Source organism: Podarcis bocagei (assembly GCF_964188305.1).
Source record: "Podarcis bocagei genome assembly, chromosome: 17".
Taxonomy (NCBI): Eukaryota; Metazoa; Chordata; class Lepidosauria; order Squamata; family Lacertidae; genus Podarcis; species Podarcis bocagei.
This window is the reverse complement of record NC_138143.1, coordinates 35,243,601-35,270,027: the sequence shown is the minus strand read 5'-3', so window position 1 is coordinate 35,270,027 and position 26,427 is coordinate 35,243,601. Positions and strand designations below refer to the sequence as shown.

At 47.3% G+C, this 26,427-nt stretch overlaps 1 long non-coding RNA gene across 1 annotated transcript; it reads left to right on the top strand.

The window, feature by feature from the left end:
• The first annotated feature begins 335 nt into the window (after positions 1 to 335).
• LOC308577010 lies at positions 336 to 14,419 on the top strand. Its single transcript, XR_014003329.1, has 3 exons — positions 336 to 678; positions 3,025 to 3,083; positions 14,307 to 14,419. It is a non-coding gene; the product is annotated as an uncharacterized lncRNA (long non-coding RNA).
• The last annotated feature ends 12,008 nt before the right edge of the window (positions 14,420 to 26,427 follow it).

Genomic DNA, 26,427 nt, shown 5'->3' with positions numbered 1-26,427 from the left:
CTTAGGGATTCGAACCGCCGACCTTTCGATCGGCAAGCCCTAGGCGCTGAGGCTTTTACCCACAGCGCCACCCGCGTCCCCCATATCTGTAATAAAAGTATGTTATTACTCAAACCGAATTTGCTTTAGTTTTAATCTGGTTTTGCTGAAGTGATTTATTAATCTATCAGTGAAATTGTTAGTTTATTTAGTTTTGAATTGTAATTAAGTACTGAATTTATTGGCTCCTGGGTTCTTACAGAGGTAATTTTACTGAGGAAATGCTTATAAGGTTACATTCACAGGCGCAGAGGGGAGATGGATTATAATTGCCGCTAACATGAGCAAAACAGGCAGACATTTTTAACTGCCGAACCTTCTTCCAGGCATAGAGCTGCAATATTGTGCTAAGCTTCACCAGTTGAATTCCTGCCTGTTATTGCTGCTGCTAAATGCATATAGACCTTTGTTAGAAAAACAAATCTTTCATGCCCAGTCATGTTGTGAAACTGGTAAACTGCAAGGGACATATTCCAGCCCTTTGAAGAAGGCTTATGCTATGTTTTGATTGATAAATATATGCTAATGTTTCAGGCGCTGAAAATATCATTTATAGCCTTATCTTCAGAAGATGAAAGACTCCCGCTGAAAAGGCAGTTTCGAATGCCAGGGTACCAAAGATCCACAGCTAATTTAGTGGTATGTTACTTAACTTTTGCTAAAAACAATACTATATTCGTTCTTATGAAACCACCATGCACAAGACAGAAAAGATAAGTCGGTTCCGAGATAACTGTGATGTCAGGAGCAAGGTTATCCTTCATACCAGCAGTGGGAAAGAGTACTAGCAGAATCTTGTCATCAGGAGTAAGTCCCACCAGGTAAATTGAAATTTTGCTCTTTAGGAAGTGCAAAGTACACTCACCTGTCTGTGATTAACTCAACAGGGCTGGCTTCTAATTTGGCATGTACAGAATTGCACTATTAATGTTTATTTTGAGGCAAAAGCTGCTAGCAGTTATGGATGCAGCTGTAACTATTATGAAACCCGCAAAACAGGTATGAGCCACTGACTGTATTCACAATCTTGGACCCTGCTGTTTTAAAAAGCAGATCAAGCTTTTCCCTGACGACTTATACATATTAAGTAGCAAAGTACAATGTTGAGGGGGTGGGTTCCCTTCAGCAATATTTAATTGTATTGAAAATGTCAATAGGATTCAGCTGTTGCTCACCAGCAGGATCTTACCATGATAACGTGCAATGGCTTTATTTTCAAAAGAAATTTGAGGTCATGTGGCATTTAAACTTAAAGACACTGCTTCTGTTTAAAGATGATTTCCATTTGATTTTACATGAACACATTTGTATTATGCGAAGGAAAATTAAAATCATATTATAATAAAATATTAATGACATTTTGCTAGGCTGCGTAGAATGGCGTTTGTTGGAGCCTAGTTGTATTGCCAGTTTTAGAAGTCTGGTCTTTCTGGCTGACAGCTGGCACGGCTGTTCCAAAACAAAGGAGAATAAAGCTTATGGTAAACCATCTCCGCCTCCGAATTCTCTTTCCTGGGTCCTGTCCTTTAATAATAATAATAATAATTTTTTATTTATACCCCGCCCTCCCCAGCCAAGGCCAGGCTCAGGGCGGCTAACAAGCAATAATAAAAAGTTGAATGAATACAATTTAAAAACAAGATTAAAATATAACATTAAAATATTGAAACATTAAAATATTAAAATGCAGCCTCATCACAGGAGGAGAAAGGAAAAAGAAAAAAGAAAGAGGGGGAGGGAATCAAATTGGCTCCAAGCCAAAGGCCAGGCGGAACAACTCTGTCTTACAGGCCCTGTGGAAAGAAATCAGATCCTGCAGGGCCCTGGTCTCATGAGGTAGAGCGTTCCACAAAGTTGGGGCCAGTGTTGAGAAGGCCCTGGCTCTGGTTGAAGCTAATCTAACTTCCTTAGGGCCCGGGACCACTAGGGTGTTGCTATATATGGACCCTGAGGCTCTCCGTGGGGCATACCGGGAGAGGCGGTCCCGTAGGTACGAGGGTCCTAGGCCGTGAAGGGCTTTAAAGGTCAAAACCAGCACCTTAAATCTGACCCTGTACTCTGTGCTAAGAGGTGTCTGGGCTAGAACTAGAACATCATGTATCAGTACCGCTGACCCACATGCAGGGCCAGCCCAAAGATGGAACCAAAGGCTAAAATGGCACCCTCTCTCCATTCTGTGAACAGGAGCCCGCTTGACTGGCAGCTGAATCTTAGTACGCTGCTGGTGATGTCATAGCATTCTCTGCTGTATCAATGGCTTTGGACGCATTACACCTTTAAAGCACATTCATTCTTTCAAAGAATTCTGGGTACTGTGGCTTGTTAAGCATTCCTTGGAATTGTGATTCTGGGAGGGGTAAACCACAGTACCCAGAATTCTTTGAGGGAAAGAATGCACTTCTTATGCGCTTCCCGTCGTGTTTGCATGCAGGGTCATCACTTGAGGGCAGCAGCATGGAGTGATTTTGCATGTATGGATAGGTTTTGCATGGATAGAATTTTGCATGGATAGGATATAACAGAATGCTTTCAGTATTTTAATTTTTTTTTTTTGGAAGCCGCCCAGAGTGGCTGGGGAAGCCCAGCCAGATGGGTGGGGTATAAACAACAACAACAACAACAACAACAACAACAACAACAACAACAACAACAACAACAACAACAACAACAACAATATTCCAGCTGCCAGCCTGCCAGTCAAGTGTATAATGGGGTCCAGGCAGCACTCTGAGCCTTTCCAACTCCCTACAAGCACATCCTGCAGACCCTTATCTTCCTGCTTTCATAAAGCATGTTCCCCACTAGGTGGCATCTTGGACCGAAAAAGCCCAACAACAACTTCGGAAGGGATTGGAAGTTCAGTTGAAGCCATTGTAAAGTCTTAGCTGTATTTAAAATTAGCCACACTTCCTACTCTTGTTAATATTTGTGATGAAAGTGGAGTAAGAGTTTGTCCTTAAGGTCTCCTCCTCCATCTTCTTTCAGAAGTGTGGTTGCAAGACCTACCACCTATGTCTCGGCCTACCTTTCTTGTTACCATTCAGGTTGGTGCCATTTTAGCCATGTGTTTTTTTAATTGATATTTAGCTTGCAAGTTTCCACCTGTTTCCCCACCCCATCTCCTTAAGAATTATTAAAATACCAGCATCATAGTGCCTTAGTACAAAATTTAAAAGTGATTGGGGGGGGAATCACTATCACTGCCTTCCAGTTTTCTAGTCAGTGCCATTTTGTCACCGCATATTATTTTTCCCCCATCTTAAAACATTTTCTCCTACCTGCTTAAAGTTCACCCATAGTGCTTTAGCACAAATTTTTGAACGATTTTTAAATCGGATTTTAAAAATGGTTCAAGTGAATTTTCTCTTTCCTGCCTATGCGACTATGTCACCAAGTCACTCCCACAGTTAGTTTGAATAAGCAGCAGAGAAATTTCATTGGGACCACATTCCCTGCCTAGTCTTCCAAAGGCAGCAGGTAGTTTTAAAAAGACAGCAATCACAAAAAAGCCTCTGCCTGCTCTTTAAGAGGCAGCAGAGTCTTATCTCCAACCTTAGTGCTGTGGGACTACAGTGCTAAGATGAGAAATAAGCCTGTTAGAATTCTGAATTAACTGATGATTGGTGACATCCACAATCAGAAGCAATATGCCTCTGACCAGTTGCTAGAATCTCAGGTAGGGAAAGTGCTGTTATGCTTGTCCCGCTTGCAGGCTTACAATGGGCACCTGGCTGACCATAGAACCATAGAATTGTAGAGTTGGAAAGGAACCACAAGGGTCATCTAGTCCAGCCCCTGCAATGCAGGAATCTTTTGGCCCAGTGCGGTGCTCAAACCCACAGCCCTGAGATTAAGAGCCTTCCTGCTTTACTGACTGAACTATCCCAGGATGCTGGACTAGATAGGCCTTTGGCCTGATCCTGCAGGCTCTTCTTAAGCTTTGAGGTGAATGACAGGTGAGTGGCCCTGCTCACCTGTCGAAAATGACTCATGGAAGGTGGGCTAGATCTGGATGCAACCCTCAGGCCAAATCCAGTTTCCCACCCATTGGGCGAATGGAACATAGCCGGGTGAACACACGCAAAAAGCATTCTTCTTCCCAAAGTGTGGAAAGTCAACTGAAATGACTTAAGTAGCTTACAGTGAAAGAGCAAGAGCACACACACACACACACACCGTTGCTGTGTTTGATTTGTCCTTAAATGCACTTATTGAACAGAGGCGGGACATTGACTAATTTGCGCAGTCGCAAGCTACTGGCACTGCTACACTCCTGGGCTGTCTGCTGTATATGTAGCCTGAAACGTTGCAGCAGATCAACATAAACAAAGATTTGGTAGGCATCCAAAGAACATCAATTAAATCTGAATGCGTGCCAGTTACCAAGAAGCGAAGCCTTAAAACAAAAGTGCTCTCCAAAAACACAAGCCAGTATTAATGGAAGGAACAGAGCAAATCCAAACCACCAGATCTGCCAGCTGGGAGGAGTTAGGGGAGAAAGTTCCTTGCTGCAGTAGGCAGCTGTGCCCCTACATGAGCATAGCATTTCCCCTCTTGACAGAGTATGTGCATTACTGCCTGCTCCCATTCGGCTGTGTCTTCAGGCCCTGGCATGCTGGACAGCTCCCTGCCCTGGCTTGATACTGGGATCTGCCCAGTTGCTTTGGTGAAGCTGCCAACCATGGATGAGCATGAAAGGGATGTGTCTTCTTCCCACCCCCTTTGCTCCACTGTTTGTCTGTGGGGCAAGCAGCCTTCCTGCCAAGTGGATATTCAAAGCATCTCAGTGGACCCATTGGTCCCCTCTAGGGCTGAGGGGTTGGGAGTCGCATTCCTGAGTGGGCATCTGAGATACCTGGGCTCCTGGACCTTGACATTCTTGCTGGGTTGCGACCTATGAGTGGGAAGGAATGGTATGGAACCCCAGTTCCCAAGAGTGGTGGTGGTATGAAGGGGAAACCATGGTGCTGGGGGCAGAAGCTGCCACAACCCCTGCAGGGCCCTCCCCTTGGCATCTTATGTTAGGATATTTCCGTTCCACCTTAAAAGGGAGCAGGCTTTGTGAGTCACAAAGTCTGCGTATTTCCTGTTCACAGGATGTTTCTGTTGTGTCTAAGCTTTCGTTTCTCTCTCTGTGTCAGAGACACTGAAGCTGGCAGTCATGTTTTCTTTGTTCTGACCAACGCTGAATAAACTTGTAAATAATACTCTCCTGCGTGCATCTTTCGCTGTGCTTTATCTGCTGATAGAGCGTGCATGAACTCTGGAATGTGGCAAGCTATTTCTGGAAGCTCGCGTCACTAATTGCTGATACTGCGTGTCTACGGGAGATCGATGGACGTCCGGAGACGGCTTGGGGGCCATGATGGACTTTGTCTCCCTGGAAGTATCCCAACATCTTCCATGCCCAAACTTCGTACCAACAGGTGTGGTGTTGCCTGCTTTCTTCATGCCTGGTGTATCTTTGCTCATTGGCACCTTGCCTCTTACTTTGCGTCACCTCTCCTGGCTGCTCGGCCGCTCCTTACCATATCTCTGTAGGTGCTTGCAAGTGCTCTATGGAGCATGCAGTGAGAGTTAGGAGCATCTTTGGGGCTGTGATCTTCTCTCCCTGTTGTGGCTGTGTAATTGGTTCTGCCTTGGCACTGAAATTTTATTTTCTTCTGTTTGCATTGACTTCTCTGATGTTGTGCATTAAGTGAGGGCAGGTACCTACAGCCACGGTAAAATTTAATGATTTCTCTGCAGTCGGACGCGGGTGGCGCTGTGGGTTAAACCACAGAGCCTAGGACTTGCCGATCAGAAGGTTGGCAGTTCGAATCCCCGCAATGGGGTGAGCTCCCGTTGCTCCGTCCCTGCTCCTGCCAACCTAGCAGTTCAAATGCACGTCAAAGTGCAAGTAGATAAATAGGTACCGCTCTGGCAGGAAGGTAAATGGCGTTTCCGTTTGCTGCTCTGGTTCGCCAGAAGCGGCTTAGTCATGCTGGCCACATGACCCCGGCGGTGTACGCCAGCTCCCTCGGCCAATAAAGCGAGATGAGTGCCGCAACCCCAGAGTCGGCCACGACTGGACCTAATGGTCAGGGGTCCCTTTACCTTTACTAAGTCCCATGGAAATCAATGTGACCCAAGTAGAAATGCCTGGGCCTGGGGACTGGTAAGTTGAATAAATACAATCACAGACCTTTCAACATGCTGAAATATCTTTCCCATCTTTCCTTTAAACCTAAAATATACCCCCCGCCCGGTCGCTTGTGTTATGCAAAAGTTCATGTTACACAACCTCAGTTGGCCCTGATGGAGGAATGACGACAGGGCAGCTTCCCAGAACCAGATCACATCAATGTGCTTCTCGAGAAATCTGCTGCTCTGGTTCGCCAGAAGTGGCTTAGTCATGCTGGCCACATGACCCGGAAGCTGTACGCCGGCTCCCTCGGCCAATAAAGTGAGATGAGCACAGCAACCCCAGAGTCAGCCACGACTGGACCTAATGGTCAGGGGTCCCCTTTACCTTTACCTGCAGTCGGGGTGCTGCTGCCATGTGTGTTTATGGTGCTGTTTGGGTGCCTGGCAGGTGTGTGCATTGTAGATGGCATGGCTATACATGCTGGCACCTGCATCTGTACTGGCTGCTATGGGCAGGGCTGCAATGGGGATGTGTTTCTTCTGTATGTCTTTGCTTGTTTTCTTTTTCCCAGCAACGGCTTCTCCCACCCCTTGCCTTACAGGGTTTGGATGTGGTGGGATTTGCATGGGAATATTGCCAACGCATTGATCTACTCCCTGGCAGATTTCCCCACTTGGGATTGCTCAGGCAGATACTAACTTGAAAATGGGAAACTGAGGAGAAGCTAAAGTAGAAAGTTCTTGTGTGGAACACTCCTAGAGTGCCGCTGTGAAAGGGTGCGTCTGAACGCTGACCTCCGTACAGTTTTTCAGTAACTGTTTGAAGCAAGCTTGTTCATGTTATACTGATAAAAAGCCCACGCTTCAGTGACTTACACTAAGATGAGGTTGATGTAACAGAATTCCTGACTGAGAGTTCTCGAGAAGCACGTTGATGTGATCTGGTTCTGGGAAGCTGCCCTGTCGTCATTCCTCCATCAGGGCCAACTGAGGTCGTGTAACATGAACTTTTGTATAACACAAGCAACAAGGGGGGCTATTTCAGGTTTAAGGGGAAGATGGGAAAGATAGCCGCCTGAAGCCAGGAGAGCAAGACTCTCCTGGCTTCAGCGATAGCCGCCTAAAGCCGAGCTCTTGCTGCGCTCCGGAGGCTTTGTGTTGCATTGGCTGAAGCCAGGAGAGCGAGAGGGATCGGTGCGCACCGATCCCTCTTGCTTTCCTGGCTTCACTGAGGGGGCGCTGCGCAGAGAGTGAGATAAATTTTTTTCTTGTTCTCCCCCTCTAAAACTAGGTGCGTCCTATAGAGCGAAAAATACGGTATTCCAGCATGTTTAATGTTGAAAGGTCTGTGAATGTATTTATTCAACTTACCAGTCCCCAAGCCCAGGCATTTCTACTTGGGTCACATTGATTTCTATGGGACTTACTCCCAGCTAAATGGGTCAGATTGCAGCCCTAATCTCCATCTGATGGGGGAGAGAAGGCAGCTGCTTATCCTCCACAGTTTTCTCTGTTCTTCCCTTCTCTCTTGTCCTGCCACTGTGGGTTAAATTGAAAAGCAGAGAGACACAAACATCCACTCATGCTCTTGCCACGCTTCTTGAGTTTTGTGATGTAGTCAGTGAAACCTAGTGGGTACACAGAGAACTGCTCAGTATTTTGCATTCTTAACACCTCCAGAAACTCACCACCACTTCCTCCTTTCCGTGTTGGGCATCCTGGAAGGTAAAGGAAATGCTAAGGTACAGGTGGTGCAGAGTGCTTTTGGCACTTTTTCCTTCCTAGACTGGCTCAGGAAACTCTTCGCATATGCGCTTCCGAGGGGGAATGTTCCTAGCCAGAGATGGAAGCAGCTTTCCCTGCCAGACCAGGTGGACTTGTATTACGGAGTCTTCCCCTAAGAGAAGCATTTTTGCAAGAGAAGCATTGGCTGTGCTCAAAAAACGAGCCCCATACAATCAGTGATGTCTGTGGTCAGATAAAAGCAAAAAAGGGCCGGACTCCTACCACTTTAACAATGGTATAGAAGGGGGAGTTTCAGCAGGTGTAGTTTGTCAAGCAAGCAACACCTGCTGAAAAATCCCGTTTTTGTGTTTTTTAAAAAATCTGGCCTCTCTACTAGGAGATGGCCCATGAGCAAGACTTCCACTGAGCTTCAACACATCCAGAAATGTCATCTGTTGCTTGCAATGCCTGCAGGAGAGAGCAAGTTCTTAACTAGGAAACTGCAGCTGTGCAGTTTCTCAAAAAGAGAACTAAGGCAATGAGGAAGGAGGGAGCTGCCTGCCTGAAAGCTGACTATTCTGAGATTCCACACAAGTTGATATAGTACTGAGTGCAGAATTGTAGCAAGCTGTGAATCTCAGCTTTGTCTCCTCCTCCCCACCCCACAAAAATAATTAAGGAAAAGTAAGCATTATTTCCTATCCATTGTAGTTGTGCGAGTAGGCATCTCTGACATGCTTTGAAGCCTATCAAAGCATCAGAAGCAGAAACTGTAGCTGAGTATCTTGCACGTTGCCCTAGGGCGGAGTTCTGGGTGGTGTACTCCCTGCCCCCCCCCTTGCTCTCCTCCTTGAGTAGGAGTAAAATAACGCATATGTAAATATACAGGCAAAATTTTAACAATGCAGATCTTTTCCCTTTAAATAATTTATACACGTCGCTAAGTTTTGGTTTGCATGGGATTTTGTTTTGTCATGGGGCAGAATTTTAATGGGGAGTGGAACCCTTGGGGCTACTCAAAAGCTGAGTTTGCAAGGGAAGGAAATAGAGCAGTAGCAAGAGCTCACTCCAGCTGCAGGCCTATATACACACTTACCTGGGGTAAGTTTCATTGACTACAACTACCATCATCAGACTATAAGCCATGTTGATTGGGGCTGATGGGAGTTGATCAACAGGCTGCCCATCTCTGCCCTAAACCATGCATTGTGCCTTGTCAAGTGTTTGATAACCCTCTTGATTTGTTTTGTTTTGTAATCTCAAGTAGACTGCAAAAATAGATTTATTGTGTCGCTGATGGCCTGCCATATTAGAAGTGTGTTAGTCAGGTGGGTCACAAATTCTGCAGGGATCCGACTGCCTTTTTCTCTTGTGCATAGGATGACACTAGAAGTCTGGGAATGAAATAGTAACCCAGTTTGTACTCATTCCATTGGCCGAGCGATGACTTTGTTACCGTAATCCCTTGATTAAACTTGGCTCTGCACGGTAATCTTACGCCACAAACTTGGCTGGCTTCAGCTTTCTACATTTCTTCTGCATTCGGAGCCAGCTTAGTTCCTGGTACAGGCCTGCAATGATCTACAGTAATACTGGAGAGTTATATAATCATCTCAGAAATCTATATTGCATTTCCTTTGTGCCAGGGAAACTTTGGATGATGATTGGTTGAGTCAGAGAGATGCTGAGGAATGTCCATTAACATTCCAAATTCCGGCTTGATCAAGGAACAAAGCTTGACAGCAACAAAATGTTCCCAGCCTGGCTTCTGTGAGAAGGAATATATCAGTCTGAGTTGGATTAAAACTTAACACATAGCCTCTGTATAGGCTTTGTAGATGGAGGATCTGCGGGGGTGGGTAGCTAAGCCCACTTCAGAGCTCAATAAGAGATGACCAGAAGTACAAAACCTGGTGGGCTAAAAGCACAGAGGTAGAGCAGTGGAAGGAGGGGAAGAGCGAGTGGTGTATATAAGAAACCTGAAGGAAGACCCTGAGTTTGAAACCTCCCAATACCCATTGTATTACTTGAGAATTGCTTCTCTTGTTTTCTTCACATTCTGAAAATAGGAGTGTAATGCTGAGTTTAGTAAGCTCCTGATTGTGCAGGCACGTTTAACATGTAAAGGTAAAGGGACCCCTGACCATTAGGTCCAGTTGTGACCGACTCTGGGGTTGCAGCGCTCATCTCGCTTTATTGGCCGAGGGAGACGGCGTACAGCTTCCGGGTCACGTGGCCAGCATGACTAAGCTGCTTCTGGCGAACCAGAGCAGCGCATGGAAACGGCGTTGTCAGGGAACTGCCATCAGAGGCACGGGAGAAGGAGAGGGTCTCTGATTCTGCAGGGGAAGGTCCCACGCTAGGGGGAGACTCAGCTGGGAAGAGGGGGAAGAGAATGAGTGTAACACCAGGGATCCAGGAGAGCAACGGGACAGGGAGGTGCAGGGGCTCCAGGACTCTTCGTTGGAAGTTAGCGAGGAGAGCCCAAGCACCCCGCTGCCCACGCCCACCCTGCGCAGGAGACTCCCGCACAGCGAGAGGCGGAGACGATTGGGCGTCAAACAACTCTTATGTTGGCAGCGCTTTAAGAAACGCCCACAGACAGATTCTACGAGTGACTAAGGGGCAGCCACGCTGAGATGGGCTGTGCAGTCCGTAGGGTTTAACCAGGCAATCCAATGCTCAAACGGGGCAGGATTACGCACGAGTAACTCCCAACCACTCCAGGCGTTTACCTTCCCGCCAGAGTGGTACCTATTTATCTACTTGCACTGCGTGCTTTTGAACTGCTAGGTTGACAGGAGCCGGGACCGAGCAACAGGAGCTCACCCCATCACGGGGATTTGAACCGCCGACCTTCTGATCGGCAAGTCCTAGGCTCTGTGGTTTAACCCACAGCGCCGCCCGCGTCCCTTACTTGTAAAATGTAGCTGCAAGTGATTTCATTCATAGAAATCATTGGCTTAGTTCACACATGTAAACTGCCCTGTGAGTACGCCCTGCACACACACAAAAATCTGGGCACTATATTTTAGCCATCACAGAGCTACAATTTCTACCACCCTTAACAAATCGCAGTTCCCTGGACTTAGTGGGATGCGTGTGTCTGCGTGCTTTAAATGTTTGGTGTGTACACCTCCATTAAACCAGAGCGTCCTGTAACTCTCCAACTCAAAAGAAATTATCTTGCCACCTTTCCACTCGGCTGCTGAACTGAACACAGCTAAGTTTTGCCTAACAATTTCAAACTGTATTATTTTAATTAGAAAGTCATTGTTCCTTGGCCTGACCTCAGTAGTTATGGTCAACATTTCCCCCCTCTTATTTCAGGCTTCTAATCTTGTTCAACTGCAACATGTTCTCTAACCTCAGTGTGCCGTTCGTTTTACCAAAGGCAAATTACACCCGATTCCTTCATTCGATTCTCCAGCTGGCTTCCCTTCTAGACTTTGCATTGCCCTTTTATCTCTCTCCAAATTCTTTCCAATTTGTCAATGTCTGCCTTGAATTGAGGCATCACTGGAATTATGTTCAATAGTACAATGAAGCATTTATTACAGATATTGTTCTGTGTTTGGCTTGCTTCATCACTGTGAATGGGTGGTCAGGGCCTTTGACAAAAGAAATTTGATGCTTATTTAATGGGTCTAGATCAGTGTTTCCCAACCTTTTTTGGGCAAAGGCACACTTGTTTGAGGAAAAAAATCTCGAGGCACACCACCATTACAGCCCCGTGACGTCAGCGCGCAGCGTCACGCCGGGAGGGACGCACGAAAGTGAAAGTTTTCACTTTTTTTCCCTCCCCCTTGCCGGGGAACCTCCAAGCTTTGGGGGTGGGGGGAGGAGGCAGCAAAGCGAGGGACTGAGGGACGGCGGCAGCTGAGGCGGCGGCGGCTGTTGTGGTGGTGGCGGCGATAGCGGGCGGAGGAGGGGGGCGGAGGAGGGGGCGGCGGCGGGGCCGAGGTGGCCGGCGGCGGCGGGGGAGGCGGCGGCGGGTGGAGCAGGAGGGCGGCCGAGGCCGGTGAGGGAGTAGGGTTGCCCGGGGCTTGAGGAGCCGTCGCCGGGAGTTGCTGCTGCTGTTGTTGCTGCTGCTGCCCGGACATGCCGGCCTCCTCCTCGTCCGCTGTCTCGCGCTCCTCCCTTTTGCACGCGCTGCCCCGCCGCCGCCCCATTGGCTGGGTCCTGTCAGCTGATCCTGTGTTATTTCCTGTGTGTGTGTGTGAGGGGAGAATGGAGAGAGAAACCTCGGCACCACCACCGCGGAGCCGCCCCTGGCTCGACGCGGATCCTCGCCGCCGCCCCCTCTCACCGCCCGACTCGCCCGCCTCCCTCCCACGGCACACCAGCCAATGTCTCACGGCACACTAGTGTGCCGCGGAACACCGGTTGGGAAACACTGGTCTAGATGCCCACCCGCCCAGTGGACAATTAACCTGATGGGTAGAGTCTTGGATGTGTGCACTGCTGGGCATGTGTGTGAGAAGCAGCAATTTTGCAAATTTAAAGGGACAGAGGGGAAAAAGGAAAGAGGTGGAGGAAGGAGAAGAAGAGGTATGGGGACATAGGAGGGAGGAAGAAGGGCTTCTAGCTGACTTAGCTGAAACTGCTAGTATTGCATTTCTGAAGAGCTGTCTTTAGACCTTCAGCTCTGGGGAAATGGGGAATCCACAACAAGTTACAACATTAAACAATATTTGGGATTTGGCCTATACATCATCCAAAACCACTTAGAGTTCCCTGCATGGTTCCCTGCACGTTTCCAAGCACAATTCAAAGTGTTGGTGCTGACCTTTAAAGCCCTAAACGGCCTCGGTCCAGTATACCTGAAGGAGCGTCTCCACCCTCATCGTTCTGCCCGGTCGCTGAGGTCCAGCGCCGAGGGCCTTCTGGCGGTTCCCTCATTGCGAGAAGCAAAGCTACAGGGAACCAGGCAGAGGGACTTCTTGGTAGTGGCACCCGCCCTGTGGAACGCCCTCCCATCAGATGTCAAAGAGATAAACAACTACCAGACTTTTAGAAGACATCTGAAGGCAGCCCTGTTTAGGATAGCTTTTAATATTTGATGTATTACAGTATTTTAATATTTTGGGGGAAGCCGCCCAGAGTGGCTGGGGAACCCCAGCCAGATGGGCTGGTTATACATAATAAATTATTATTTTTGTTTTGGGGTTTCACAAAGGCCTTGGTCAGCAGGTTTAGTCTTCGTAAAACCCTTCGATTTCTCTTTGGTCTCCCGCCTGGCTGTGGATCAGAGGCTCCAAACTCTCACTCCAGTGCCAAATCAGTCTCCGAAGCTGCACAAAGGGCCTCAAGACACAATTCCAGGACCAGATCTGATTTGCCACTGGCACACCACGGATCCCCTTTTTTTTACTCTTTCTGTCCCTGAGCCAGCCTCCTTCCTCCCCTGCCCCAAACTGCAAATTCAAGTCCTGCCACAAGTCTTTCTTTGGGGGCACTTTCTTCAGGAACAGCTGGCCCACAATATCGCCTGGGTTCAGGAAACCTGACTGTGCAGGGAGGGTGGTAAGTGTGTCCAGCCAAGCACGCTCAGAATCCCCCTTCCGGCTTTCCTGCCCAATGCAGGAAGGTCAAGGTGGAGGAGGCAGGGGGTGGCACATGACATATGATCCCATAGGCCCTCCACGGATTTGAATTTAAAATGCTTAAAGAAGGCTAAAACCTCCCATTGAATTAGAATCATAGAATAGAACCATAGAATTGTAGAGTTGGAAGTGATCCCAAGGGTCATCTAGTCCAACCCCCTAAAATGCAGGAATCTAAACTAAAGCATCCATAAAACTCCAAACTCTGCTTTGCAGGCAAGTATTTCTCCACTTGAGATTCTTATTGTTCTGCCTGAGGTACAGGTCTCTGAAATGGATAGAGAATGGTGGAAGTGGCGAAGAAGTTTGGGGGCGCGGGTGGTGCTGTGGGTTAAACCACAGAGCCTAGGACTTGCCAGTCAGAAGGTCGGCGGTTCGAATCCCCATGACGGGGTGAGCTCCTGTTGCTCGGTCCCTGCTCCTGCCAACCTAGCAGTTCGAAAGCACGTCAAAGTGCAAGTAGATAAATAGGTACCGCTCCAGCGGGAAGGTAAACGGCGTTTCTGTGTGCTGCTCTGGTTCGCCAGAAGCGGCTTAGTCATGCTGGCCACATGACCTGGAAGCTGTCTGCGGACAAACGCTGGCTCCCTCGGCCAACAAAGCGAGATGAGCACCGCAGAGTCGGTCACGACTGGACCTAACGGTCCTTTACCTTTACCTATTTCTCCACTTGAGATTCTTATTGTTCTGCCTGAGGTACAGGCCTCTGAAATGGATAGAGAATGGTGGAAGTGGTGAAGAAGTTTGTGGATGAGGCAGGGTACAGGAAAGAATGTGTCTCGCCCACCTCTCTCTTTCCTTTGCTCCTAGTTGAATAACACCCCAGTCCACCCCTCTCTGTGTTGTCACGGACACCATCTGGAGCTGAAAACCCATCCAGTTTGCAACAGGATTAAATGAATGCTTTAATTTTTATCTCTTTATTAAGTGTGCAGTGTTTTTAGCTTGCACTTATAAATGTTCCCTTCTCCCTTTGGGAATGACGAAATACAAGACAGAGTGGGTCAGCCGTGGAAAGGGATGAACAAAGTAATCTCAAAGCTGTTTAATCTCATCTATAGACATCAGTCAAAACAGCTGGGCTCCCCGACCCCTCCAAACCTGGTGCTTTGGTTTTATTAGGCCATGCTGTGTTGTTGTTGTTTTTTTGCAAAGGATCAACACAACAGCCCTGAGGTCATTTTACTGGTGGATCTGCAATTTCAGTGGCAAAACACATCACCAATTTTAGCAGTCCTTTGAAAGCCCTGGACAAAATATAGATGGGAATAGCTTGGCTGAGCTCCATAATAATGAGACACTGCAAGAAATGAGATCACCAGTCCCAGTTTAGAAGAGAGTGAGAGCACACCACAACTCTTATTGTCGCCCTTGGCATGTCGTGGGCTGGAAAAAAGAGAAGTGGTTTGGTGGGTGGGTTGTTGTTGTTGTTCTGGTTTTTTGAATAGGCCAAATGAGGTGGTTGAATTCAGGCAGCAGCTGCTGGAGGGCAGGGGGTATCACAGCAGCTGGCACCAGCCCTGCTTGCTCGTTACTGGCCTTGGCTGTCTTACCTAGTTATAGTCTCGTTGTGCGTCGCAGACATTTCATTAGGAAAAGCCCCTCCCCAAACAAGCAGGCAGAGTTGCAGGCAGCCCAGGCCATGAACTCCAGCAGTCACCGCATGGGCACATGCATTGGTCATGTGACTCGCACTGGTGCTGCCCAGCCACTGCTGCATTGCAGCGTTTGTTCAAGCAAGCAGCAAGCATGTAGCATTAGTAACTGCCCACATGACTCTGGATTTGTGCACTGGAAAAGGCTGACTTCTGAAAGCCTGTATGTCCTGTGCAAAGTGAGCACTTTCAAACCTCAATAGCAGCCCCCCTCCCCTTGCACACACACATGCATATAGCCATGGGGGGCAGGGGGCAGCTGCCCCCCAAATCAAATAAATAAATAAAAAATACTTAACTAACTGACAAATCATGTCTCAGATAGCTTGGTTCTGCCCTCCCCAAACAAAAGTCTTGCCCGCCCCACATAAATCTTGGCTACGCCCATGCACGCGCACATACAATACCGCATAACACTCTGCTTTGAGAGAACTGATGGGGTTTTTCAATGGCATTTTGTGGTGTGGCATGTGGATCAGCTGTTTAAAGGGGAAAGAAAATTTCAAAAAAATCTCTCCAGGCATATCTAATCCAATACACCCTGCGTAGCTGAAACAAAACAGCTGGTTTCAAGGTAGGAGAAGCTGCTGACTAACGGTCTTTGTCAATTCGATTGACCGCCCTAGTGTGAAGTGAGCAACATCACTGATTTTTTTATGGATGCTGCCCAGAAATTTGTCCTGCTCTTACCTCATTTCTTTTCAAACATGCAAATGCGATTTTGTGACAAGGTTGCTCACATCAACCATATAGTAATCTATGGCTGCATACGCACTGTGCCTTTAAAGCACCTTCAAAGCCCTCCTCAAAGAATTCTGGGTAGTGTAGTATCTGGGAATTGTCACTCTGCCCATTCTTTGAGGTGGAGGAAGGGCTTTGAAGGGATAGTGTGTGCACAGCCTAAGTCCCATATGTTTATCGTAGTTGGTTAAATGCATTGGTGCAATCTGTGTGGTGAAATGTGCTGTTGAGATGGAATCCTTAATTGGAAGTTCTTAATTAAGCAAGCCGGAAGTAGAGCTGAAACATATCTAGGTGACAAATCTACATGGAAATTTGTCCACCCAAAAACTTGCAGGTGGAAACGATATTGAAAATCAGGTCCCTCATAACCATCCTGATACCATCATGAGGACAAATAATCATGAATGTGCAATGAAAAAGACATCTGGAGAGGTCCCCTCTTTTTTTAAATAATTTTTTATTGGTTTTTCACAATTTATATAAACACGAACAATACACAATACAAACAAACAAACACATAAACAAACATGTATAATTTCAAATCCTTTTTTCTTAAACCTTACTTCACCGACTTCCCCGTACCTCCCCTTTCTGCATCCCAATTTCCAAATTTGTTTCAGCAAATCCTCCCCCTTGAGTTTATCTAATTTTCTCTTGTTCTTTTCTTTTACTTAATCTTTTACAGCTGTAATCCCTTTTTTTCTATAACCTCACCATTTTAGCACTCATTAATTTTACAATATTTCTTAAGATAAATTTTAAATTTCTTCCAATCTTCTTCCGCCGTCTCTTTCCCCTGGTCTCGGATTCTGCCAGTCATTTCAGCCAGTCCCATATAGTCTATCACCTTCATCTGCCATTCTTCCAGAGTGGGTAGATCCTGTGTCTTCCAATACTTTTGGAGAGGTCCCCTCTTTCTCCAAAATCTGTCACTCTTTAGCAGGACAAAAAAAGCAGAACCTGTTGTTGTTTAGTCGTTTAGTCATGTCCGACTCTTCGTGACCCCATGGACCAGGGCACACCAGGCACTCCTGTCTTCCACTGCCTCCCGCAGTTTCGTCAAACTCATGCTGGTAGCTTCGAGAACACTGTCCCACCATCTCGTCCTCTGTTGTTCACTTCTCCTTGTGCCCTCCATCTTTCCCAACATCAGGGTCTTTTCCAGGGAGTCTTCTCTTCTCATGAGGCGGCCAAAGTATTGGAGTCTCAGCTTCAGGATCTGTCCTTCCAGTGAGCACTCAGGGCTGATTTCCTTCAGAATGGATAGGTTTGATCTTCTTGCAGTCCATGGGACTCTCAAGAGTCTCCTCCAGCACCATAATTCAAAAGCATCAATTCTTCCGCGATCAGCCTTCTTTATGGTCCAGCTCTCACTTCCATACATCACACATCACTCTGTCACTCTTTAGCAGGACAAAAAAAGCAGAACCTAGAACTGTACAAAAGTGCAGACAGGGGTTGGTCTTCATTCTCAGTGACTCAGGTTGAGTTGTAGGAGATAAGCAAGACTCGGGGAGTGACTGTTATTCATTGCTGTCAGAGGGCAAATCCTGATTCTTGCAACTGATGCATGGATAACGGGGGTGGGGGGTGGGCTGGGGGCTGGGCAGGAATCATATCAAGCACTCGCACCAGTTGTGTCCCTGAGTTCATTCCTACCCTCAGACCGTAATCAGTTTAGAGAAATAGAAGGCAGGGACAGATTTGGAAAAAGGAACTTTGTCTTCACCGCATGCTCTTGGCTGACGTAACGGTCTCAGCAGTGGAAGGCAGGGTGGGGAGTAGGGCAGAAGAGACAATGAAAGGAAATGGAGTCTCGAAGGGACTCTGACGGTATCCATGCTGTACCTTTTAAAGCACATTTTTCCTTTCAAAGAATTCTGGGGACGGTAGCTTGTTAAGGGTTGCTCAAAATCGTAACACTGAGGGATAAACTACAGTGCCCAGAATTCTTTAAGGGAAAGGTTGTGTTTTGATTGTGTTTCGAAGATACAATGTGTACACAGCCTCTTTCTCCATCCTTCGCATATCCTGTGAAACTTGATAAATCTTTAAAAGGTAAAGGGACCCCTGACCATTAGGTCCAGTTGTGGCCGACCCTGGAGTTGTGGCGCTCATCTCGCTTTATTGACTGAGGGAGCCGGCGTACAGCTTCCAGGTTATGTGGCCAGCATGACTAAGGCACTTCTGGCGAACCAGAGCAGCGCACGGAAACACCGTTTACCTTCCCGCTATTTATCTACTTGCACTTTGACGTGCTTTCGAACTGCTAGGTTGGCAGGAGCAGGGACCGAGCAACGGGAGCTCACCCCGTCGCGAGGATTCGAAGTGCCGACCTTCTGATTGGCAAGTCCTAGGCTCTGTGGTTTAACCCACAGTGCCACCTGCATCCCTAAAATAGGGATTTTCCATAGGGAAAATCGTCTTGCGAAGCAGCTCAAAAACGGAAAACCCTTTCGTCTAGCGGGTTTTCCGTCTTGCGAGGCATTCGTCTTGCGGGGCACCACTGTATATGCAAAAAGCACTATGAGGATACTGCCATTACATAGCTCAGTTTCTACATGACACTGGAGGCTTCTGTTGCTGTTCTTTCTTTTTTAAGAGAGGCAATAAAGTTCTTGCGCAGTGTCCTGGATGGGCTGTCCACTCTAAGGCTTCCTTCCATGGCAGGTACCATAATGCTCCAGTGCTTTCTCCATACTAGGGGAACTGTCCCTATGAATTGCTGCTTCCTGACCATTTTTCTGATTCAGGAAATGGGAGCATAAAACAATATTTAATGGTCCCCCCGTATGTTTAGTCCAAGGGCGTCTGTGCTCTCCGGAGAGCCGCTTCAGTTTTGTCCAGCAAGGGTTGGCAATACTGACAGAGGAAATCATTTATTGCTGCAGATATCTGTAGGCTGCAATTACAGAACTGCTTTCCGTTTTGCTTTTGCCGTGGCCAAAGGTTTTTTTTCTTCCTCCAAGTTCCAAGAGCCAGTCACGGAATCCGGTTTAAACTCACCACCCAAGTGACCGATTAATCATATCTCAGCAGCAAGCGAAGTTATAACAGAATGCTTTTCAGGCAACACCCAGCTGAACTAGACTAAACCGGAGGAACTGTTTAAATATTAGCCATCAGTGGTGTTGCAAGCAGCAACATGCCCAGAAATGCGTAGCGACTGCCTCTGGGCCAAAAGTATATAGGAGTGAAGATTTATCTATCTGGAACACAGTGGTTCCTCTGTGAGGTCTCAGCTGGCCACCCACTATGCGTCATATGCAGAATGTCACTTTAATTTCAATCTGAAAACTGATCTCAAGAGTGGCTAAAGCTATAGGAGGTGCTATAGCTACAACTGTGGCATCAGTCAATCTTGGAGAGCATTTGCCATCTAAGGCGGAGGGCAGTTGTAGCAACTTAAGTACAGTACTGAGTTTGAACCAGTGGCACAGCGTGGGGGGACCCATGGGCAGTTGCTCCTGGTGCAAAATTGTTAAAGGTAAAGGTACCCCTGCCTGTATGGGCCAGTCTTGCCAGACTCTAGGGTTGTGCGCTCATCTCACTCTATAGGCCGGGAGCCAGCGCTGTCCGCAGACACTTCCGGGTCACGTGGCCAGCGTGACAAGCTGCATCTGGCGAGCCAGCGCAGCACACGGAACGCCGTTTACCTTCCCGCTGGTAAGCGGTCCCTTTTTATCTACTTGCCCCCGGGGGTGCTTTCGAACTGCTAGGTTGGCAGGCACTGGGACCGAACGACGGGAGCGCACCCCGCCGCGGGGATTCGAACCGCCGACCATGCGATCGTCAAGTCCTAGGCGCTGAGGTTTTACCCATAGCGCCACCCACGTCCCTATGCAAAATTGTTAGGGGCGCAATATTTCAACACCCGGTGCTGCCTCAACGCAACTGCACGCTGGGCTCCATTGAAACGGCTTCTCCATGCAAACCAGGAAGTGACCTCTCCAGACAACAAAATTACTCTTATTTTCTTATCTCTGCAGTTGCCATCTCCTGGGTGATCCAGACACCTTTAGGCAGTTGAATGTGTGTGTGTACTCTGTTTCCCTCACTCCTGCTTCCCCCCCCCCCACCTGTGCAGCCCCAGACGCTGGCAACCCATGCTACACCACTGGTCTGAACACATGTTCAGCGCTCTGGAAACGTACTTCAGAATGTGTGCACCGCTTTGAGCACACTTAAAATGTAATGCCTTCCTTTGCTCTTAGTTCAAAGGGGCAGTCAGGTCACTCAGTAAGCCAAATGTAATGCTTTATGGTGTCTTTGCATTCTGATTCTTTACATAAAAAGGGTAAAGGGACCCCTGACCATTAGGTCCAGTCGCAGATGACTCTGGAGTTGGGGTACTCATCTCACTTTATTGGCCAAGGGAGCCGGCGTACAACTTCCGGGTCATGTGGCCAGCATGACTAAGCCGCTTCTGGCGAACCAGAGCAGCGCACGGAAACGCCGTTTACCTTCCCACTGGAGCGGTACCTATTTATCTACTTGCACTGGCGTGCTTTCGAACTGCTTGGTTGGCAGAGCAGGGACCAAGCAATGGGAGCTCACCCCGTTGCGGGGATTCGAACCGCCAACCTTCTGATCGATAAGTCCTAGGCTCTGTAGTTTAGACCACAGTGCCACCCGCGTCCCTATTCTTTTCATAGGACTCTTTACATAGGATTCTTTACATAGGACCCTAAATATCTCCCCGCACACAAGTTTTTTCTCCTTTTAACAGGTGTTTGTTGGGAACTGGGCCCACCTTAACCTGGCCTCTGAGGTCGAGTTCCGCTCTGAGCTGCAATATCAAAGAAGCTCAGTGATGTCTCTGCTTGACATGAAGAAACTGAAACTGAGTTCCTTGAAGGAAGAGTTGGATAGAAATGTAATGAATACCTAAGACCAGGGGTCAGCAACCTAAGGCCCATGGGCCGGAAGCGGCCTGCAGAGGTCGTTTGACTGGCCTACGAGCCGCCCCCTGAACCAAGCTGCCTGCTTGCACGCTGCACTAAATCAGCGCAGCGCGGGGACTCACTTCTGCGGCACCGGAAATCGCATCTGCGCACAGACACTGAAAATCATGGGCACCGATCTGAGCCAGGCAAGATAAACCTTGCTGACCCATGCCTAAGACCATAATCCTGGACACACTCACTTGGGAAAAATGTCCCACTGAAATGAATAAACATTCATAGGATTGGCTGTAAGTCAACCTGGCTGTGAGAATCAACTTCTGCCTTTAGTCTCAGAACTGGATTCACATGAAATAATCCTTTTTCAGTTGGTGTGGAATGTTTCTCAGCGTGCCGTGGCCCTGGGCTACATCACTCCCCTGGCTTGGGCTTTAACGGTTATTTCCCAACTCAGTGCATACTTGCAGCACTTAAAATAACTGCCAACTGAAACTCCTGCCTTAACTACACCTTAGTGTGCTTGAGAGAAAAGGCTCACTGCACTACCACTACATCCCCACTACAAGGAAACAAGGAAATTATGGTGTTATTTGGTTGAATGAAGAAACAGTTCTGCTAAATATGCTGAGGGGGCAGGGAATAAATAGCCGCAAATCTAGACTTACTGTTCTGATTATAGTTGACTTTCTCATAGTACAGTGGTACCTCAAGGTTAAGTACTTAATTCGTTCCGGAGGTCCGTTTTTAACCTGAAACTGTTCTTAACCTGAAGCACCACTTTAGCTAATGGGGCCTCCCACTGCCACCGCACGATTTCTGTTCTTATCCTGAGGTAAAGTTCTTAACCCAAGGTACTATTTCTGGGTTAGCAGAGTCTGTAACCTGAAGCATATGTAACCCGAGGTACCACTGTATTGATTTGCAGAGGAGGCCCTATCATGAGATAACGACCTCAAGTGGTGGAGTTTGGGCACCATAACAGGCATTGTTGGCAGATGACGACATATGTTGCACTGGAAGACACACAGGTGAATGAACCTTTGATGTTGTGTTTTTGTGTGAATGTCTACTGCTCGTTACAACCTCCCTCCCTCGTGTGTGTATTTGTACCTGCAACTCAGGGCAATAATTCATTCAGTTTGATGCAATAGTGGTCACTAACTGCCATTTATCAGTTGCAAGGTTTAGTAAGTAGGGAGTGGAAGGAATGAGATAGGTTTAGGTTATGTTATGTTTTTAATAGGTCATGCTATATTCTGGATTATGTTATGTTTTATAGATTATGTCTAAATAGGATGAGAGTTCGGAGATACGTGCAAATGTATATGTGAACCCGGTCTTTGGGTGGGTGTTTGATTTTCGTTGTTGTGTATACTGTGTATATACGGACAATGACAATAAATTTATCTAAATCTAAATCTAAATCTAAATTGTATTAAAATTATTATTTAAATACTGAACAAGATAATAAATCTACCGGCTGACTCAGTGTCTTCCATGCATATGGTGCTTTATTGAGAGGTGAAGCTGAGGCTCCAATACTTTGGCCACCTCATGAGAAGAGAAGACTCCCTGGAAAAGACCCTGATGTTGGGAAAGATGGAGGGCATAAGGAGAAGCGGACGACAGAGGACGAGACGGTTGGAGAGTGTTCTCGAAGCTACCAGCATGAGTTTGACCAAACTGCAGGAGGCAGTGGAAGACAGGAGTGCCTGGCGTGCTCTGGTCCAGGGGGTCACGAAGAGTCGGACACAACTAAACAACTAAACAACAACAAGGTGTGTGTGTTTGTGTGTCCTGAGGAACTTCTGAGCTGAATTGCCACAGTGGGTGAAAACAGGAGGAAAGGAAATGGGGGGGGGGGGAGTAAGACAGGATGAACAGGAAAAAATACAATTCAATATGTACTTATGGGCTTTGCTTTTGCTGCAGAGAGCAAGAGAATAACGTCCCCAAGAATCTCTTCCATTCCTGTCTTCAGGAAAAGGGGAACGCTTTGTGGTATTTATGTGTTCTGTGCAAGCGCTCACCTACTTTTGCGTTTCAGAGAGGCATGAATAATATATACACAACTGTCTCAGTTCTGCAGCACTCAGCAGACTCTCAAGGGGACGGGGAGGAGAGAGGAAATCCTACCTACCGGTGTACTGCAGCAAACTGTTTGCTCATTAGGCAGGGAAAGAGAGGAGGGAGAGAGGAGGAGGGATAAAGAGATCCGTTTATATCAGTGTGTGAGCCATTCATCGTAACAACTCTTGGGTGCATTTGCAAGCTCAGATCACACTGATGATTATTTGTGTTGGAGTTGTTACTGAGGCAGCCGTTCCCATGTCCCCCTGCCAAATCCGTCCTCACTCAGGATTGAGAGAGCTGTGTTAATTAAAACCACTCCCAGCCTAGGGGCCGAGGTCTGTTCGGCCCACCGCCCAATAAAATATTTGAGGGGGCCGTCGCACCCTCCCAAGTTGATGGGCGTTGCCAGTCAAATGGTGTGCATGTGCAGTGTTATGTGATCAGTTACCCGGGCTCCCCAATATTTTATTCAAGTTGGCACCCCTGCTCCCAGCTGATGCTAGGAATAGGAAATAATAATAATAATAATAATAATAATAATAATAATAATAATAATAATAATAATAATAATAATAATAATTTATACCCCGCCCATCTGGCTGAGTTTCCCCAGCCACTCTGGGCGGCTCCCAATCAAGTGTTAAAAACAGTACAGCGTTAAATATTAAAAACTTCCCTGAACAAGGCTGCCTTCAGATGTCTTTTAAAGATAGGATAGTTGCTTATTTCCTTCACATCTGAAGGGAGGGTGCTCCACAGGGCGGGTGCCACTACCGAGAAGGCCCTCTGCCTGGTTCCCTGTAGCTTTGCTTCTCGCAATGAGGGAACCGCCAGAAGGCCCTCGGCACTGGATCTCAGTGTCCGGGCTGAACGATGGGGGTGGAGACGCTCCTTCAGGTATACAGGACTGAGGCCGTTTAGGGCTTTAAAGGTCAGCACCAACACTTTGAATTGTGCTTTGGAATTGTTTCTTTGTAGCCAGCCACAGCTTTCTTTCTTTCTTTCTTTCTTTCTTTCTTTCTTTCTTTCTCTTTTTCCCCCCAACTGAAAGCAGGTGGACACCATACCAAATTGGGCAGACGAGTTGCATAGATGCATTTGTTTTCGTCTTGAAAGTACCACAACGTTCTCTGCTGTTTTTCTTCAACACAACTATGCCTCTGCATTTTGACTTCAAGACTACAGCCAGAAAATGTGTTGCTCCTTAGGGCTTGCTAAGGATTGCCCCAGTGGAGCACCATCCTTGCAGTGCAAATGAGTTGGCATAAGTGACCAGCCTACCATCTTGGTTATTTAAATATGCTGCATAAATGTCATATGAGCAAACCAAATGAATAAACTCAAGAGTTGTATCCAACTAAAGCCCCACCTGCACTGTACACTTAAAGCAGTATCATACCATTATAGTCAAGGGATGCGGGTGGCGCTGTGGGTTAAACCACAGAGCCTAGGACTTGCCGATCAGAAGGTCAGCAGTTCGAATCCCCGTGACGGGGTGAGCTCCCATTGCCCGGTCCCTGCTCCTGCCAACCTAGCAGTTTGAAAGCACGTCAAAGTGCAAGTAGATAAATAGGTATCGCTCTGGCGGAAAGGTAAACAGTGTTTCTGTGCGCTGCTCTGGTTCGCCAGAAGCGGCTTAGTCCTGCTGGCCACATGACCCGGAAGCTGTACGCCAGCTTCCTCAGCCAATAAAGCAAGATGAGTGCCGCAACCCCAGAGTCGGTCACGACTGGACCTAATGGTCAGGGGTCCCTTTACCTTTACCTTTACCATTATAGTCATGGCTTCCCTAAAGGAATCGTGGGAACTGTAGTTTGTCAAGGCTTCCAAGAGTTGTTGGCATCCTTCTGTCTCAAGAAACAATGGAGTACACCTCCAGGGGTGAAGTCACACAGCTGCGCTAGCAGGACCGAAGTGATGCCCTCTCTATCATCTAGGTCACGGAAACGCCAGGGCAAATAGCTCAGTCAGCTGAGCATGAGACTCTTAATCTCTGAGTTGTGGTTTTGAGCCTCACATTGGGCAAAAGATTCCTGACTTGCAGGGGGTTGGACTAGATGACCCTCAGGGTCCCTTCCAACTCTGCAATCCTAAAATTCTATTAATGATGCCATTGTGGCTACTCCTAGTGCAGGTCTTCTGCTGATGGGACTCATTAAGTGATACCTGCCCTGTGCCTTCAAAGCACATTGTTTCCCTCAAGGAATTCTGGGCACTGTAGTTTGTTAAGGGTTATAATCATAGAGTTGGAAGGCACCACAAGGGTGATCTAGTCCAACCGCTTGCAATGCAGGGAATTTTTTTGGAGGAATATGTTTTGAACAACTGTAAATGTATAGTGCGTACACAGTGAAAACACTCGTTTCATTCCAAAATTGAAAGCTCATTGCAGATTGATTTTTTTATTCCCCTGCAGTGTGTCCATTTGAAAACAGTTGTCGGCAGTCCTGACAATTTGAGTGTGGGTGTGCACATCCACATCTGCCCAACGATGCTGTGAGTGGGTGTATATCAAGATTACAAGCACCACTTCCTTCTTCGTTCACTTGGACCATGTGCAGGGAGGGAAACATGTGGATATCCTAAAGAAGAGGAGGGTTTTCAAACACATAACAAGTAGGCACATCCAACCTCATGAATAGCAGAATCTAGAAACACTCTAAATTGAAAGCAGCATGTTGGGGATGAACATGAATGATTCCAGATTGGAAAAATCTACATCTTTTGTAGATTTAAAGAACCTTTTAATGAGGGTGAAAGAGGAGGCAAGAACCTTTTAATGAGGGTGAAAGAGGGGAGTGCAAAATATGGTCTGAAGCTCAACATCAAAAAAACGAAGATCATGGCCACTGGGCCCATCGCCTGCTGGCAAATAGAAGGGGAAGAAATGGAGGCAGTGAGAGATTTTACTTTCTTGGGCTCCATGATCACTGCAGATGGTGACAGCAGTCATAAAATTAAAAGACGCCTGCTTCTTGGGAGAAAAGCAATGACAAACCTAGACAACATCTTAAAAAGCAGAGACATCACCTTGCCAACAAAGGTCCGTGTATTTAAAGCCATGGTTTTCCCAGTAGTGATGTATGGAAGTGAGATCTGGACCATAAAGAAGGCTGATAGAGAAGAACTGATGCTTTGAATTATGGTGCTGGAGGAGACTCCTGAGAGTCCCATGGACTGCAAGAAGATCAAACCTCTCCATTTTTAAGGAAATCAGCCCTGAGTGCTCACTGGAAGGACAAATCCTGAAGCTGAAGCTCCAATACTTTGGCCACCTCGTGAGAAGAGAAGACTCCCTGGAAAAGACCTTGATGTTGGGAAAGATGGAGGGCACAAGGAGAAGGGGACGACAGAGGACGAGATGGTTGGACAGTGTTCCCAAAGCTACCAGCATGAGTTTGACCAAACTGCGGGAGGCAGTGGAAGACAGGAGGGCCTGGCGTGCTCTAGTCCATGGGGTCACGAAGATTCGGACACGACTAAACGACTAAACGACTAAACAACAACAACAACATCTTTTGTGCTACAGATGGGTTAGGCTGAGGGGAAAAGCTG